General features: G+C 37.9%; 1 protein-coding gene across 44 annotated transcripts in view; it reads right to left on the bottom strand.

Annotated features, from left to right (window-relative positions):
• The window catches only part of LRRC4C (leucine rich repeat containing 4C), a 1,388,209-nt gene that overhangs the window by 13,425 nt on the left and 1,355,791 nt on the right, over nt 1–18,993 (bottom strand). For 8 of the 44 annotated variants that reach the window (XM_058305521.2, XM_071218092.1, XM_058305531.2 and 5 more), the window contains one exon: nt 16,854–16,968. The exons of the other annotated variants lie outside the window; for them this stretch is intronic. The gene's annotated coding sequence lies outside the window, so the exon portion shown is untranslated. The remainder of the gene's footprint in view (nt 1–16,853; nt 16,969–18,993) is intronic. 44 annotated transcript variants of the gene reach the window in all.

The following is an 18,993-nucleotide window of genomic DNA, read 5'->3' as shown; positions in this document are numbered from 1 at the left end:
CGCTACCCACACCTGCAACTCCATCCCTGCCCTAGGCAGGGGAGAAAGGGGCATGACACTATCAGTCTCTCTGGGTAAACACAGTCTAGGCCTGCATGACTTGGATTATTCTGAGAAAGCTGAGAGAAGCTTCATTGGTCCCTGGTGCAGTAAGGGCAGCTTGAGCCTCCACAGCTTATAGCACAAATTACAACCTTGGCTCCTACTGCACAACCAGCAAGAGAGAAAGGGCAGGAAACCCTAAACTAAAGAGAAAAACTGTACCCAGAAGAAATACTCTAGTAATCCAGATGCCAAGACACCAACAAAAAATTACAATCAACCCCAAGAAACAGGAAGCTATGGCCCAGAAAAGGAACAAGACAAGCCTCCAGATGACATAAAGGAGTTGAGACAACTAATCATAGATGTTCAAACAAATCTCCTTAATAAATTAAATAAGATGGCTAAAGAGATTAAGATATTAAGAAGACATTGGATGAGCATAAAGAAGAATTTGAAAGCATAAATAGGAAAACAGCAGGTCTTCTGGAAATGAAAGGTGCAATCAATGAAATTAAAAAAACATTGGAATCATATAATAGCAGATTTGAGGAGGCAGAAGAAAGGATTGGTGAGCTTGAAGAAATGGCCTCTGAAACTGAACATACAAAAGAACAGATGAAGAAAAGAATGGAAATATTTGAACAAGGTCTCAGGGAACTAAATGACAGCAAAAAGCATGCAAACATACATGTCATGGGTGTCCCAGAAGGAGAAGAGAAGGGAAAAGGGGCAGAAGGAATATTTAAAGAAATAATGGTAGAAAGTTTCCCAATACTATTGAAGGGCATAGATATTCCTGTCCAAGAAACACAATGTACTCCCATTTGGAAAATATCTGAATAGACAACTCTGAGACTCATACTCATCAGAATGTTCAATGCCAAATACAAAGAGAGAATTCTGAGAACAGCAAGAGAAAAGCAATGCACAACATATAAGGGATAACCAATAAGATTAAGTGCTGATTTCTCACCAGAAACCATGGAGGCAAGAAGACAGTGGTCTGATATATTTAAGATACTACAAGACAAAAACTTCCAGCCAAGGATCTTATATCCAGCAAGACTGTCTTTCAAAAATGAGAGTAAGATTCACAGATAAACAGAAATGGAGAGAATGTCTAACAAGAGACCAGATTTTCAGGAAATGCTAAAGGGTGTGCTAGAGCCTGAAAAGAAAAGACAGGAGAGAGAGGCCTGGAAGAGAGTCTAGAAATGAAGATTATATCAATAAAAGTAACTAAAATTGTCAAAAGAATGGTGAAAATAAAATGACAGATAAAATTCAAATAGTCAGAAATAAACTTAACCAATGATGTAAACCACTTGTATTCAGAAAACTGCAACTTAACGTTAAAAGAAATCAAAAAAGGACTAAATAACTTGAAGAACATTCTATGCTCATGGATTGGAAGGCTAAATATCATTAACATGTCAATTCTGCTTAAATTGATATACAGATTCAATGCAATCCCAATAAAAATTCCACCAGAATTTTTAAAAAATTGAAAATATGATCATCAAATTTATTTGGAAGGATAAGGGGTTCTGAACATCATAACAGGGCCAGAAACATCATAAAAAGGAAAAGCGAACCCTCATCTCCAGACATTAAATCATATTACCTAGCTATAGTGGTAAAAACAACATGGTATTGGCATAAAGACAGACACATAGACCAATGGAATGAAATTTACAGCTCAGGAACAGACCCTCACATGTATGATCAAGTGATTTTTGACTAGCCTGTCAAACCCACACAGCTTGGGCAGAATAGTACATTCAACAAATGGTGCCAGAAGAACTGGATATCCATAGCCAAAAGAAGTAAAGAGAACCCCTATCTCACACCTTATCCAAAAATTAACTCAAAATGGATCAAAAACCTAAAATTAAAGCAAGAACCATAAAACTTCTAGAAGAAATTGTAGGAAAATATCTTCATGACCTGGTGGTAGGTGGTAGATTCTTAAAGGAGATAAGAGGAGGATTGAGATGGACTACTGATGTTTAATGTATATAGAAGTTTTAATTAGCTTTACTGTAAAAGTATAGAAATGTATAGAGTGGATGGTAACACATAGTGAGTAACAGCTAATTTATAAATGGGGATGTGACTGAAAATGGTAGTTGAGGTATGTAAATGACAATTGAGGAAATGCTAGAGAATAATCTAGGAACTGAATAGCACAGTAAACCAAGAGGTGATTGAGAATTGTGGTTGATGGTACAGATGCAAGAGTGTCCTTTGTAAGTTAGAACAAATGTACATCACTACTGCAGGATGTTGGAAATGTGGAAAAGCATGGGAAAAATACAGCTGGAGTGACCTATGGACTGTGGTTAGCAGTAATTATATAATATTATTGCACCTATGCAAAAAGATGTACTGTGTTGATAATGAGGCATTATGAAAAATATGAGCCAAATGTACACAGTGGACATGGTAACAATCAGATGGTACTACCATCTGTAGCAAATGTTCCACCACAGTGTGTCATGTTGATGGAGGGGTGTTGTTTGGGAATTCTGCATATGTGCATGATTGTTTTATAAGTTTGCAACTTCTGTCATAAAAAATACATTTAAAAAATAAAATAGGGTGGGTTTGGGGAAAAGCACACCAAATGTAAGATAAGGACTATAATCAGTAGTAAGATTTTGATAATATTCTTTCATAATTTGTAACAAACATCTCATGACAATGAAAGGTGTTAGTGGAAAGTTGATGTATGGGACCCCTGAATGATGTTATGCATGTTTGCTTTGCAATTTCACAACTTTTACTATACACTTAATTGTTTATGTATGTTCATATATACATGATATAAAGATAATAATAATAGGGTTGTTTGAGGGAAAAATACTTTGGATTGTAGTAATATTTTGACAATGCTCTTTAATCATTTGTTAAAAAGGCAAAAGGCTTAACAACAATACAAGTTTTTGGTGAAGTTATGAGAGTCCAGTATGATGTGAGATACGTTTATTTTGTAAGTTCACAACTATTATTATACATGTATTTTTATGTATGTTTATGTATGAGTGATATACTTCAATAAATTAATTTTTAAAAAAAGAAAGAAAACCATGAGGTTCCCATATACCCCACTCTCCACTCCTCACCACTGTTGCTCCCACATCAGCATCTCCTTTTATCAGTAAGTCACATTCACTGCATTTGGTGAATACACCCTGGAGCACTGACACGCCACATGGACCATAGCTTACATTGTAGTTCACACTCTCCCCTAGTCTATCTAGTGGATTATGGCAGGATATACTATGTCCTGCATCTGTCCCAGCAATATCATTCAGGACAACTCCAAGTCCTGAAAATGCCCCATATCATACCTCTTCCTCCTTCTCCCCGCCCTCAGCAACTCCCATGGCCACCATCACCACATCAATGATACAATTACTTCCATTGCTAGAATCACAACAGTTCTATAGTAGAATACCAGCAAGTCCACTCCAATCCATATTATATTCCTCCATCCTGTGGACCCTGGGATGGCAATATCCACTCCACCTCTACATTGAGACAGGGCTTAGATCCCACATGACCGGTGGATGCAATTCTCCTGCTTGCAGTAGTAGACACTCTCAGTTCCCTGGTGTGGTGGTTGCCCATTCTCACCTCCCTGTCAGCTGACCTGGGTAAGTCTAATGAACCAGAGAGTAGGTGTTGCAACTCTGCTGAGGCTCAGGGCCCAACTGGCACATGGACAATCCAGAGATTCAAGTTTCCTGAGCATATACAAACCCCAGTGCCAACCATAGGTTCAGTAAAAGTGATAAAGGGGCATGTGTAGAGAGGTCACATCTGAGTTCAATTCCATTACATTCAGGAGAACAAATTCCAAAGTAGGGCCCACTGGCAAGGCATTGAACTCCAGAGCCATCTGTCATGACTGTAGAACCTGTGTGTCTTTGTAGCTCTCAGGAGCATTATGCCAATATCACCCTAATAACAAAACCATGTAAAGATACCACAACAAAACTACAAATAAACCTCTCTTATGAAATTAGATGCTAAGACCCTCAATAAAATACTTGCTATACATATTCAACAACATATCAAATGAATGATATACCATGATCAAATGGGTTTTATCCCAGTAATGCAAGCATGATTCAACATAAGAAAATCAATCAATGTAATACATTACATTAACAGACTGAAAAAAGAGAAATCAGGTGATCAAATCTATTAATGTGGAAAAATCAATCCTTTCTTGATGAAAAAACTGAGGGAAATGCATGTGACTCAAGTGATTGAGCTCCCACCTACCACATGGGAGTTTCCTGGTTTGGTTCCCAGGGCTTCCTAAAGAAGACAGTGAGCTAGCACACCTGACAGGCATGGCAAACTGATGCAACAAAAGACATGAGAAGAAAAAAAAAAAACATGATGAGAGATACAACAAAGCAGGGAGTGGAGGTTCCCTGTGTCTCCTAAAAGAAGACGAGTGAGACAGCAAGCTGGCATTAAGGGCAGCTGCAGCAAGCTGATGCAACAAGATGACACAACATGAAACACAAGAAGAAAAACATGATGAGAGACTCAATGTCAGGGAATAGAGGTGGCTCAAGTGATTAGGTGCCTCCCTCCTACATCAGAGGTCCTGGGTTTGGTTCCCAGTGCCTCCTAAAGAAACAAGGAAGATGGACAGACACAGAAAACAATAAGGGGATGGGGAGAAATAAATTAATTAAATAAATTTTAAAAGAAGAAAACACTTTGAAAGAAAGGAAAAGAAGGAAACTTCACCTGATAAAGGGTTTACATGAAAAACCCACAGGCAACATCATACTCAATGATGAAATGCTAAAGGCTTTCCCTTTAAGATATGGAATATGACAAGGAAGCCCACTATTACTGCTTTTATTTAACATTGTGTTAGAAGTACTTGCTGGAGCACTTAGGCAAGAAAAAGAAATAAAAGGCATCCAAATTGGAAAGATAGAAGTAAAACTTTCATCATTTGCAGATGACATGATCCTATAAATAGATAGCTCCCAAAAATCTACAACAAAGCTTCTAGAGTTGATAAACAAGTTCAGTAAAGTGGCATGATCCAAGATCAACATGCCAATATCAGTAGCATTTCTGTACATTATTAATGAGCAATCTGAAGAGGAAATCAAGAAAAAATTCCATTTACAATAGCAACTAAAAGAATCAAATTTCTAGGAATAAATTTAACTAAGGATATAAAAGACTGGTATGCAGAAAACTACACAACATTGTTAAAGAAAATAAAAGAAGATCTAAATAAATGGAAGAATATTCCATATTCATGGATTGGAAGAAGAACTGTCATTAAGATGTTCACCCTACTCAAATTGATTTATAGATTTAATGCAATACCCATAAAATTACAACAGCATTTTTTACTGAACTGGAAAAGCCAATTATGAAATTTAGAAGGGAAATGGGCCCTGCATAGTCAAAATCATGTTGAAAAAGAAAAATTAAATCGAAGGAATACCACTACCTGACATTAAAATAGAAAGGGACAGTGATCAAAGTTGCACTATTTTGGATAAACAATGGACCAATGGAACAAAATTGAGAATTCTGCAACAGACATGCATATATGACTAACTGATTTTCAACAAGGCCATGAAGCCCACTCAACTAGTACAGAATAGCCTCTTTAACAAATGGTGCTGGGAAAACTGGATATCCATATCCAAAAGAATGAGAAAGGATCACCACCTCATTCCCCTACAAAAATTAACTCAAGATGGATCAAAGACCTAAATGTAACAGCCAAGACCATAAAGCCCCTAGAAGATAGTATAGGGAAGCATCTACAAAATCCTGTAGTAGGAAATGGTTTCATAAACTTTATACCCAGAGCAGGAGCAACAAAAGAAAAAATTGATCAATTGGACTTCCCCAAAATAAAAAACTTTTGTGCTTCAATAGAGTTTATCAAGAAAGTGAAAAGGTAACCTACCAATGGGAGCAAATATTTGCAAACCACTTATCAGATAAGGATCTAATATCTAGCATATATAAAGAAATCATGCATCTCAAAAATAAAGAGACAACCCATTTTAAAAATGTTCAATAGATTTGAATAGACACCTCTCTAAAGAAGAAACAAAAATGGCTAAAAAATCACATGAAAAGATGCTTATCCTCACTAGCTATTAGGGAAATGCAAATCAAAACTAAAATGTGATATCATCTTACCCCTATTACTAACTGCTATTAGATAAATGATTAAAATAAAACAAAGCAGAAAACTACAAGTGTTGGAGAGAATGTGGAGGAATGGGAACACTCCTCCACTGCTGTTGGGAATGTAGAATGGTACAGCCATTGTGGAGGACCATTTGGCACTTCCTCAGGAGCTAACTATAGATTTGTCATATGATCCAGCAGTCCAAATACTAGGTATATACCCAATAGAATTTAAAGCAGGGGCACAAACAGATATAAGCACACCAGTGTTCACAGGAGCATTATTCACTATTGCCAAAAGTTGGAAACAACCTAAATGTTCATCAACAGATGAATGGATAGCAAATTGTGGTATATACATACAATGGAATATCACTCAGCTGTAAGGAGGAGTGCAGTATTAACACTCAGTATAATATGGATGAATCCTGAAGGCTTTATGATGAGCAAAAGTAAGTGAGTTACTAAAGGACAAATATTGTATGACCTCACTGTACAAAGTATATTGTATAGAAATCAATTCTGGAAGATAGGTTACCAGGAGACAGAAAGAGATTAGAGACAAACAACCCATTTTAAAAATGTTCAGTAGATTTGAATAGACACCTCTCTAAAGAGGAAACAAAAATAACTAAAAATCACATAAAAAGATACTTATCCTCACTAGGTATTAGGGAAATGCAAATCAAAACTACAATGAGATACCATTGAACCAATGCTCAGTCTGGACAGAACCTATGATAAGATGGAAAGGAGTAGTTTGGCAGTGGATGTGGGTGATGGTGGAGCAGGAATATGATGGGTCAACCGTGCTGGAGTGTGAGAGTCAGCAGGGTTGAAGGAGTGGGATGGATTATCCATGGAACTGCGGGGAGGGCTTGAGGAATGAACAAGTGAACTCTGGGGAAGTGGAGGTTTGTAGGTGAAAATACAATTGTAGGAATGTTCTTTTGGCAAGTATTATAGGAGAGGGTCACTGGTCCAGGTAGTCAGTGGTCGGGATGTGTGGGAAAGGGTGCACCTGAGGCATTTTCTATGGAATATGAATATGTTCTTCATGTCATAAGGTAGGTATTATCTTAGTGAGTGGAGACCCACACAATAAACAAAATATTAAACTTCCATCCTGGGGCATCCTGCTACACTCTTAAAAAGAGGGGCAAGAATCTCTCAAATACATAGGAAGTGCCTAATAAAAGTAAACAGACCAATATGCCAAGACATGCAAGATTAATGCATGTAACTAACTATGAACCTTATTCTTGTAAAATTAAAACTTAGCCTAATAATAATTATTGCCCAAAAGTTACCTCCTGACAACCTCCTTGTTACTAAATGTGGCCTCTGTCTAAGCCAAAATCCTCAAAGAAATGCACTACATTATACCTGGCATAGGAAATGCCTTCTGGGAATCAGCCTCCCTGGCCCTGAGGGATTAATAACAAGCAACAACCAGTGATACATTTGGAAAAAGACCTTGACCAAAAGGAGGAAACATTAAATACAAATGAGTTTTTATGGCTAAGAGATTTCAAAATGAGCTGGAAGGTCATTCCAGAAGTTACTCTTATACACGTCTCAGGCAGATCTCACTGTCACTGTAAACAAACCCTCAAATAAGGGCATTCCTGAGGGTTCTAGAGCCATACAGATACTAAATGCAAGGCACACAATTCCTTAAAATCATACCCTGCCAATGGACCTTACCTTGAAATATATGACAACCTATTTTCTGAATGTAACAGAGTTAGACTCATTTATAATATCACTACACATGATTCTTCTACTCCTTTTAGTTGAGTCTATAGTTAGTAGTATATCCATTATATACATGTCTCAGAGACTTAAATCTTCCATCTATTCTATATGCCGGTTGAACACTGAATCTCAGAAGAGTTGCAGCCAACACCTATCCTCTAGATCACCAGACTTGCCCAGGACAACTAACAAAATGCTGATGATGGACAAACCCCATCCCTCAAAGACCGAGAGTTATCTACAACTGCAAGCAAAGCAGTTCCTTTCATCTGCCCCATAAGATCTATGCCCCTTCTCAATCTGAAGCATAGCAGGCATCGCCATCCCAAAACCTTCAATGCTGAGGAATGAGCAAACATAAGGGGCAAATGCAACCATGGACAAAGTAAACTTATTAATATTGAAGTAGTGGAAGAACATGTAACACTGGTATAAAGATTGTGTTTATCAGAGATTCTAAGGGGTGGGGGAGAGAATAATAGGTGGAACAAAGGACATTTTTAGAGCATTGGAATTAAATGTAAACCACAATGTAAACTATATACCTTAGTTAGTAGCAATGTTTCAATATTTATTCATCAATTATAACAAATTTACCACACAAGTGTAAGATGTTATTAACAGGAGATGTGGGAAAGGGGAGGGGGTATATGGGAAGCACTTATACTTTTGATGTAACTTTTTTGTAATCTAAAGCCTCCTTAAAAATAAAGTTTATTACAAATATATATCTTAAAAAACAGCCCATGCAACTGACATATTACTATGCTCCGGAGAGTATATTAAGGATAATAAAAGAGCTAAGTTGGCCATGCCTTCTAGAACTTTACAATTTTTTTTTTAAAGATTTATTTATTTATTTCTCTCCCCTTCCCCCTCCTGCCCCAGTTGTCTCTTCTCTGTGTCTATTTGCTGCATCTTGTTTCTTTGTCCACTTTTGTTGTTATCAGCGGCAAGGGAATCTGTGTTTCTTTTTGTTGTGTCATCTTGTTGTTTCAGTTCTCCGTGTGTGCGGCGCCATTCCTGGGCAGGCTGCAATTTCTTTTGCGCTGGGCAGATCTCCTTATGGGGCATACTCCTTGCGCGTGGGGCTCCCCTACGTGGGGGACACCCCTGCGTGGCACGGCACTCCTTGCGCACATCACACTGCGCATGGGCCAGCTCCACACGGGTCAACGAGGCCTGGGATTTGAACCGCGGACCTCCCATGTGGTAGACGGATGCCCTAACCACTGGGGCCAAGTCCGCTTCTGAATTTTACAATTTTAATGGAGCTTTAACATAATTATGTAGATATATATAAAACCAAAAATGCACATACATACATCTAGTTACAAATGTAATTCAATGTATTCAATATTTAAATGCCAAATGTATTTTATAGAAGAAATTATAAGGAATCAACATAGGCATAGGTAATAGAAAGGTTTATGAAAACAATTTTGGGCTGTCTTTAGGGGTTATAGACTTATATTGAGGCAGAGTCTTGGAGGAGGAGGAAGAGGAGGAAGAGCACAAAATAGGAAGAAAATGGACTTTATGGAACCAGAAGGCTTATATTGCAGAAGTTAGACAGTTGAGCTGACCCAAGTGAGTGGCACTGCACATCTGGTAAGAGTTTGGATTTCCTTCAATAAAGAGACTTAGCAAAAAACTCAAGGCATGAAGAGCACAAAAGGGCATAATGTTTTAGGGAGGGCAATCTTTCAGAAAGGCTGATTCCTTGTATGCAAGAGAAATTGGAGAGAGAAGACTGGTTGATGGAAAAAATCAGATGGCTTTATTAATCCACATTCCTAGCCTTATAGCAGCACTGAATGGAACTGATCACTAAAAAGACAATCTTCAATCTGATTATCTGGCTACTGAATCATGTATATGTTCAAATTAATATTCCCTAGTTAAAATCCTGTAGAGCATGAAGGCAAGATTAGTTTCTGCATATGGTCATGTTAGGCAAATATTATTACATGGAAATAGCAGTATCCTTTTGGAAACACTGATTTACAAGTCAGAAAAGAGGCATCTTCAGCCTCTAGTGCTGCTCATATCCACCCTGAAGCTTGCTCATGAATGATAACTAAACACATATCGTTTTGATTCAGAGACTCAAATACTGTAGTTTACAACTTGGAACAATGCTGAAACATGAAAAACATCCTCAATTTACATTAATATTATTTAGTGAACAAAAAAAGAGATTGTTGGCTTACTTGTACTGACTGTTTGGTCTCGGGCAAATTAGCCTTCTCTGAGTCTTACCTTCCTAGGAGGGTGTGTTATAACAGCACTTAATAAATAAGTATCATGAGGATTACATGAATTAAATGGCATATTATACACTGAAGGCAAATCACCGTACCTGTTCCTGCATCTCTATGGGAAATCACCATATCTGCTCCTGCATCTCTATAAATGCTACTACCATAATCCAGTGGATCCAAGGCAAAAACATTGAAATCTTCCGTGACTTTTCTTTTTCTTTATCCACATTCACCATGACATTATTCCTTTGACTCCTAAAACATAATCTGGTTTGATCTATTTTTCCTCATTGTCCCATTCTAGGCCAAGTCATATTCATTTCTAATTTGAATACCAAAATATTCTCTTATCTACCAATTTATTTGTTTTTGCAATAGCTTTACAGCAATTATTTCTGCATACATCACCTAAAGTGGATTTTAAAATGTAAATATGTTCATGTCATTCTTGGGGTGAGATGCTCCCATTAGCTCCTGACCTTTTAAGAAGGATCGCTAAACTGCTTTCACCTCCAAGATCCTACATGAGCTGACTCCTTACCTCTCCTAACTTTCAACTGTTTCTTATCCTTCTCTCTCTCCAACAATATTGGCCTTCCTTGGTTTCTCAAATGCCTGCAATGTATTTCCTTTGAGTTTTGCATGGTTGGTTTTCCTTGTCATTCAGGATTCTTCAATTTCACCTTTTCAGACAGTTCATTCTTGATAACCCAGCCTAAAGTATTAGCTTCTCTATCATAATCATATCACCATATTTAATTTTCATCATAACATTTATTACTATTTGAAAGTTTTCTTGTCTACTTAGATGTTTATATTCTTATTGTATGCCTCACCTCACTGGAATGTTAAATCCCATGGGGCAAAGACTCTTCTGCCTTATTCAAGGAATTCAGCTACAAAAGTATTCAGTAAACAAGTGTTAAATGCACGGATGAATGAATGAGTGATCAAGCAAACTTAACCAGGTTATAGACAATTGAGACCGTAAACTTGTTGAGGGCCTGCACAGTATCCTGTCCACTACTTGATCCCTAGCACTTAACAGAGACAAGCTCACACAGTAGGAATTTCTTCAATATCTGGACTGTGTTTTGTGTTCAGTTCTTGTTTATTTTCAAAGAAACTCTTCCTACTAAAGAATGAGCTTCAGAGAACAAAACAAAGAAAAAAAAAACCCAACAAGTTAAAGGTCATTTATTTGTTTCCTTGTTCTCTTTGTGTGTGTTTTGGGAAGGGCTTTGCTATTTCTTTCTCTGTTACTGTCAGCAGCAGGCCCTGTTTCATGTTTGACCAAACAATGCCCTCTGCTGTATGTGCCTAAAATAACACGATTTCCTTGAAAATCACTACTTAAGAGTACGTGTAAGTTGCTTTCATAATTTACTTCTTCCAATGACACATACATGTACTTCAGAATTAGGAAGGTTTGATTCAGCTGTCATGTTGTTCCATTGGATCAGACTACTCTTACATCAGAGAACCAGAATTCCTTGCTATACAAGGCAAGTCAAATCATTTGCAAAACCCCTTTAAAACGGATTAGGCTGGGAAGCCGACTTGGCCCAATGGATAGGGTGCCCGCCTACCACATGGGAGGTCTGCGTTTCAAACCCTGGGCCTCCTTGACCTGTGTGGAGCTGGCCCATACACAGTGCTGATGTGCACAAGGAGTGCCGTGCCACGCAGGGGTGTCCCCCGTGTAGGGAAGCCCCACACACAAGGAGTGCACCCTGTAAGGAGAGCCACCTAGTGCAAAAGGAAAGTGCAGCCTGCCCAAGAATGGTGTCACACACATGGAGAGTTGACACAAGATGATGCAACAAAAAGAAACACAGATTCCTGGTGCCATTGATAAGGATAAAACAGTCACACAAGAACACACAATGAATGGACTCAGAGAGCAGACAACTGGGCCGGGGGGGGGGAATAAATAAATAAAAATAAGTAAATAAATAAAATGGATTATCTTCTTGAACATTACCTGCCCACTTCTGGAATTCATTTGAACCATGAGAAAACCCAGGGGTGGAAAAGATTTAAGTCTATTGTGAAAATCCAAAGAAAATGGTAGGCAAGGGATTCAGGGTGGTGGCGGCAGCACCAACATTGTGCTAGTAAAGAGAGTCAAATCTATTTCATGCTAAAAAAAAATTAAACCCAGAAATACAATTATAACATGGCAGGGAAAAAAATAAAATTAGTTTGTTTTTTCCTGCTTTTCTTCTCTCACAAGATGCAGGAGAGCTAAGCATACCTGGCATGAGGTTTCTGGCTATTTATGAATCTTTTTTACCATATTTACTTTTTGAGGTTGATTATTTATGAAGATATGAAATACAGATGTCTGACTTATTTCTCAAATTAAAGAATAGGATTTGGTAGTACTCAGCAATAGGTTTATATTTTTATATGGCTGCTTGCTGAGTTGGTTTACTGGAATGCATGACCAAGGAAAAAAGTCTAAACTCTCAAGCTTCATATACTGCTCTTTATTTCACTCTTTAGGTAATGAGATCAGAATTCTCCAATTATCAGAAATGTGCCTGCTTGTAACAATGCCTGCATTCTCCTTGCATTAATATGTTTAAGTCTGGAGCCCTTCCGACGCCTCTAATAGAAAAGTTTGAAAACTTTTATTCTTTTTCACTCCCCCCTCCTTTTTTTTTCTTTTTTCCTCAGGTTCAGGAGCCACCAAATGATTAATGTTTTCTATTCCTTCTCTCCCAAATTGGTGTTTCTTTTTATACTTTTCCCATGGGAGATTTTCAAAGTAAAATATTGAGAACTTAGTATAATGATATACAGGGACCTAGACAATCACCAGTTCAGGAAAACTAACCCACCAATGGCTCTTGAGTGCATACATAAGAAAGCCTAGACCCCTTACTGCCTTTACCCACTAAATTCCAGTAGCATTCACAATCATGACAATCTATGTTCCTGGCGGGGGGTGGGGCATGGTGGGCAAAATTGTCATCCTCTTCCTCCACTCCTGAACCACTGCCTTGGTGTGACATGTAAGATCCCCCATGATGGGGCAGCATAGCTTTCCTAGTCTTAGTTTCCACTGTCCCACTGTTCTCTATAACACAGTCTAGGTTACAGTCTGTTCCAATTCTAAATCTAGATTCCCTACTTTGTCTCTTCAGAATCTTACTATTGTTTTTCCCTTGGACTGAAATGCTCTACTCTGATCTTTTCTATCAAAATTGTACCTAAATTCAGAGACCATTTTACAGTGACCATTTCTACCAGACCTTCCACAGTCTTGCCGGTCAGTATAAATCTGTTCTTCTAGTGAGCATCTATAATGCTAAGACTCCAGCATTTGACAAAACTGCATTTGAGCCTAAATATTACAGAATGCATTTGACCTATTAATCATAAGCTGCTGCAATCAGCTCAGTGATAGGTAGGCTCAAAGGGAAGGCAACATAGCTTTCTTCCCTTTGGGTCCTTGTTCAGGCACCAGTTGCTGCGAGCCTTTTTCCTTTTGTGCCCCACATTGGGCGCCAGTTGCTCACAATAGGTTGCAATCAGCTCACAATAGGTTGGCTCAAGGAAAAGCAATGCAGAACTTTACAAAGTAAAGGAACAGAGAAAGAGACACAAGAGAGGAGATAAAGATGGGACCAGGGGACTCCCAGCTTCTGGAACTGAGAGCCTCAACCCTAGTTTCCACATCATATTTATTAGGAACTCCAAAGCAGTCATTCCTCATCAGCATGGCGATGTTTACAATAATTGGGGACAAGTGCAACAAATAGGGAACAGGTAAGCCAGTTTCCCCCAACAATAAGCTTCTTGAAGTCAGGGATAATGTCTAAACATTCAGTAAATATTTGCTGAATGGATTACTGCTGAATTGGATTACTGATTACAGCCCACATTCAATTCATAGTTATAGACCACGTTGTTAAGCTAATTTACAGTAACATAATATGTCAAGATCCATTGATATTACTCATGTGAACCAAAAAGATAAAAAATGGTACACAGATAGAACAGCAAATAGGGGACTCAATAATTATCTCTTGCCCTCCTCCCTCCCATACATGAACAACTTTTTGTGAATTAAGTTCCCTAAAAGAAAACAGACCAATATACCAAGTCATGGATATTAATGTTTGTGCATATGAACCTTATCTTGTAAAACTGAAACTTAGCTTAATAATATCTATTGCCTAAGAGTTGCCTCCTGAAAACTTCCTTGTTACTCAAATGTGGCCTCTCTCTAAGTCAAACTCAGCAAATAAACTCATTATGTTCCTCCAGTGTGGGACATGACTCCCAGAGATGAGCCTCCCTGGTACCGAGGGATTAATACCAAGCAACAACCAGCAATGAATTTGGAAAAAGACCTAAACCAAAAGGGGGAAACATTAAATACAAATTAGTTTTTATGGTTAAGTATTGGGAGGTCATTCCAGAGGTTATGCTTATTTATGTCTCAGGTAAATCTCACTAACTGCTACAGTAAACAAAGCCTTAACAGGGGTGGTCCTGAGAGCTCTAGAGACAGCTGGACACTACAGGTAAGACACACAACCCAATTAAATCAGCACCCACCAGTGGGCCTTACCTTGGATTTATGATAACCTATTTCCCCAATGTTATAGAGTTAGACTCTATTATATATCTATTTCCCAAGACATAATTCTCCTACCCATTTTATATGATCCTATAACTGGCCTGTACCAATTAAGTATATGCCTAGAGATATATATCTTCAATCTGTTCATATGCTGGTTGAGCCCTGAATCTCAGCAGAGTTGCAGCTAACACCTACTCTCCAGTTCATCAGAAATGCCCAGGACAACTAACAAAATAATGACAACCCCCATCCCAAAAAACAGAGAGTATCTACAACTGCAAGCAAAACAGTTCCTTCCATCTGCCCCATAAAACTTAAGGCCCTTTCCAAGCTGAAACAGAATGGGTATCACCATCCCAAAATCCTAAAGATTGAGGAATGAACAAACATAAGGGTGAAACGCAGCCATGTACTAAAATAGACTTATTACTATTATAGTAACAAAAGAACGTGTAACATTTATATAAAGATAGTGGTCACCAGAGGTTTTGAGGGGAGGGGGATGGAAGAATTGGTCAAACAAAGGGCATTTTGAGGGCATTGAATTGTTCTACATAATATTCCATTATACATTTTGTCAAAACCTATAAAATTGTATGATGTAAAATGTAAAACATAACACAAACTACAGATCATGGTTAGTAGCAATACTTCAATATTCGTTCATCAACTGTAACAAATGTACCACATTAATGTAAGATGTTATCAATAGGGGAAAATGTGAGAGAAGGTGGGGTGTGTATATGGGAATCCCTTATATTTTCAATGTAACTTTTCTGTAATCTAAACTTTTTAAAAATAAAGTTAAAAAAAGAATTAAACTCCTGAAAGTCAATATGTAAATAGATGACTGAAAACTTGTTTTAAACAATGGACTGCAGTAAAAATATATCTCTACCAGCTAGTAAACTGTGGTCGAGGCTTTTATGGACCCCAGAAAAAGCATGTCCTTGGAGCTAATCCACTCCGGTGGGTGCGAACCTATCATAGAGATAACCTTTGATTAGTAAAGCATTACCCAGGGTGGGCCTTAATCCTCTTATTGTAGTTCTCTATAAATGGGATGAATTTGGAGAAAGTGACAGAGAGAAAGTCAGAGGAAGCCAGAAACTGAAGCAATGAAACCCAGAAGAGAAGACTAGCAGATGGGAAAAGAAGGGAGAACAGCAGATGTTGCCATGTGCCCTGCCATATCACAGAAGAGTCCAGGATTGCCAATAGCTGGTCTTTGGAGTGAAAAGCATCTCCTGATGAAGCCTTGATTTGGACATTTTCACAGTCTCAGAAGCATAACCTTATAAGTTAATAAATCCCCATTGTAAAAGCTAACCCATTTCTGGTATATTGCATTCTGGCAGCCTAGCAAACTAAAATATATGCTGTATCCCAAATACTGGCCACATAGTGTGAACCCAATAAATGAAGGGAAGGGAAGGGAAGGGAAGGGAAGGGAAGGGAAGGGAAGGGAAGGGGAGGGGAGGGGAGGGGAGGGGAGGGGAGGGGAGGGGAGGGGAGGGGAGGGGAGAGGAGGGGAGGGAGAAAAGAAGGGAAAAGAAGTGAGAAAAGAAAAGAAAAGAGAAAGACCTCAGGAAAGAGCTGTTTTGTTGCATGTGACAGGTTACTATCAAAACTAAATAGACAGACATTAATGGAATATATAAAAATGGACATTAATGGAACATATAAAAAAATCAAAGATACAAACGTTTGTAGTATCCATCTAAGAAACTGTCTATGGGTTGCTCTATGAATTGAGTACCCTGATTTACGTACTTTATTGCTGAGAGGATTAAATGAGTAATCATGTACAAAAGGATTTAGAACAGTGTCTGGCACAATCAATCTTCTATGAACGTATGTTATTGTTTTCACTGCTATTATGTTTCTCATCCTAGTAACAGTTAAAGTCCAATTCTAGAGAATGACTGATACATCAGACTATTATAATCTGATGCTAAAGCAATTTAAATCACACAATTAAATTTCCTTACCTTGCTTTCTCTTCAACCACTTTAATTATAATTTGCTTTTCCATGAAAATACATAGTACAATCCATGGGTTCCCAAAAAATTCACAAAATAATTGTCAGACCATTGATGAAACTCCTGAAATTACATATGCACATTTATATAAATATGGTTGTGTATTTTTATAGAAAGATTATTCATTGATTTTATTATCTCAATCTCAAAGAGATGAATGATTAAAAAAATTTAAGTTCTAAACAAAAAGATTTTACTGACTGAAGTAGCTGAGGGTCTGTAATATTTCTTGGCCATTATTTCATGAATTGGCATTCTGCTTTAGACACCCATTTCTTATGCGTTTAGTACATGTGACTACAAACTTTCTCATGATGAGCTACAATCAAACTTTTGAACTTGAAAAACTAAGAATTAGATCCAGGTCTTGAGTCAATTCACCAAGACAATGTTCACTGGCAAGGATTCTGGGATGTGGTCTTCGTTAGTGACAATGTTGCTTGCTAGAAAGATTAAACATTGGTACTCAATAACATGTCATTCCATGTCATTTCCTTATGGGATTTGGAACAATGTAAAGCTCAGGATGCAGAATGACAGAGTAAGTTCCTGGGATGCTGTGATGGTTTGAAGCTGTATGTACCCAAGAAAAACATGTCCTTAAATCTAATCCATTCCTTTGGGTGTAAACCCATTGTAAGTAGGACCTTTTGATGAAGCTACTTCAGTTAAAGTGTGATCCAACTCATGCAGGGTGGACTGAATCCTAGAGTTCTTCATAAATGGAAAGAATACAGAGAGAGAGAGAGAGAGAGAGAGAGAGAGAGAGAGAGAGAGAGAGAGAGAGAGAGAGAGAGAGAGAGAGAGGGGGTAGGGGAGCCAGAGAAGCAAGAAGCTGCTGAAATCAACAAAACCTGGAAAAGAAAGCAGAGACCAGTGGATGCCACCATGTGCCTTGCCATGAGGCAGAGGTGCAAGTATCACCAGCGGTCAGTCTTTGGGAAGAATGCATCACCTTAATGGTGTCTTCACTTGGGCATTTCCCTGTACTCTAACCATTAGTGAATAAATTCTCATTGTCTAACCCAACCTATTTCATGGTACTCTATTTAAGTAGCCTAAGAAACTAAAACAGATGACTTAACTGAATAAAAATGGGACCTCCTTCTTTTCCCACTTCTACCTCAGGGGCTTCCTATATTTTTGTTATATTTTATTCCTCAGAGAAAAAGGCACTGAGATACTGTAAGACTGTTAATGTGTGTATTTTTATTCCTTTAGGTGGCCATGACTGGTGCCAAAGAAGAAAATAACATGTTTATTGATAATAGTTAAGAACTATTAATAGATACAAGGATAAATGAGAAAAACTTAACAGTCCATTAAAACAAATATAGCCAAAGCCCCAATAAGAAACACCCTCTCCCCTCCTAAACCATATTTAATGTTGGCTGCTGAGATGAGGTTAAATTGCAAAACTTGGACACGTTTTAGCTTTGCAGGATGCACATAAGATGATTTTCTCTAGACTTTTAGTTTGAAAAGGGTAAAAAGAGGAAAGTAAATAAAAGAGGCTGAATATCTCAAATTATGTTTAATCAAAATACGGAAAATTATTTTTCTCCTCATGACATTCTCCTGTCAGCCCAGAGAAGCTAATGGCTGCTCTTTTATTTGCTTTTTTAACTTGTGAATTGATTATAATTTTTTTCTGTCAGGTTAATGACAGGGCAAGAAACTAAAAACCTTCTGAAAAATCCAGCAAACACATGTGAAATATAAGTCCTTGGTGAGGCAAGCAGAGGGTTGTTTGATTTCAGAAAGTTAGCAAGGCAGTTAATGACCTTGTTTCCCCATGCTTTCTTTGGATTGATGACTGACTGGGAGGAGTGGATGGCCATTAACCCCCAACTGCTCATTAATCCTTAGGAAATGCCCTGTGCCAAGGTCATCATTCCCTTTATAGGCTGAAAACAAACCAACCAACACTAGCACCCAGAAGGCATATGGATTTTTGTAATGAGTAATGCAATTTAAATTGCCATGAGAGGGAATCCAGAAAGAATAAATACTATATAGAAAGCCATTCTGATTTTAAAATCATCTTCCAATGTATTACCAAGTACTTACTTTCCTGTTCATTTTTAA

This window comes from Dasypus novemcinctus, chromosome 10 (genome assembly GCF_030445035.2).
Source record: "Dasypus novemcinctus isolate mDasNov1 chromosome 10, mDasNov1.1.hap2, whole genome shotgun sequence".
Classification (NCBI taxonomy): Eukaryota; Metazoa; Chordata; class Mammalia; order Cingulata; family Dasypodidae; genus Dasypus; species Dasypus novemcinctus.
This window is presented reverse-complemented; position numbering and strand designations above follow the sequence as displayed.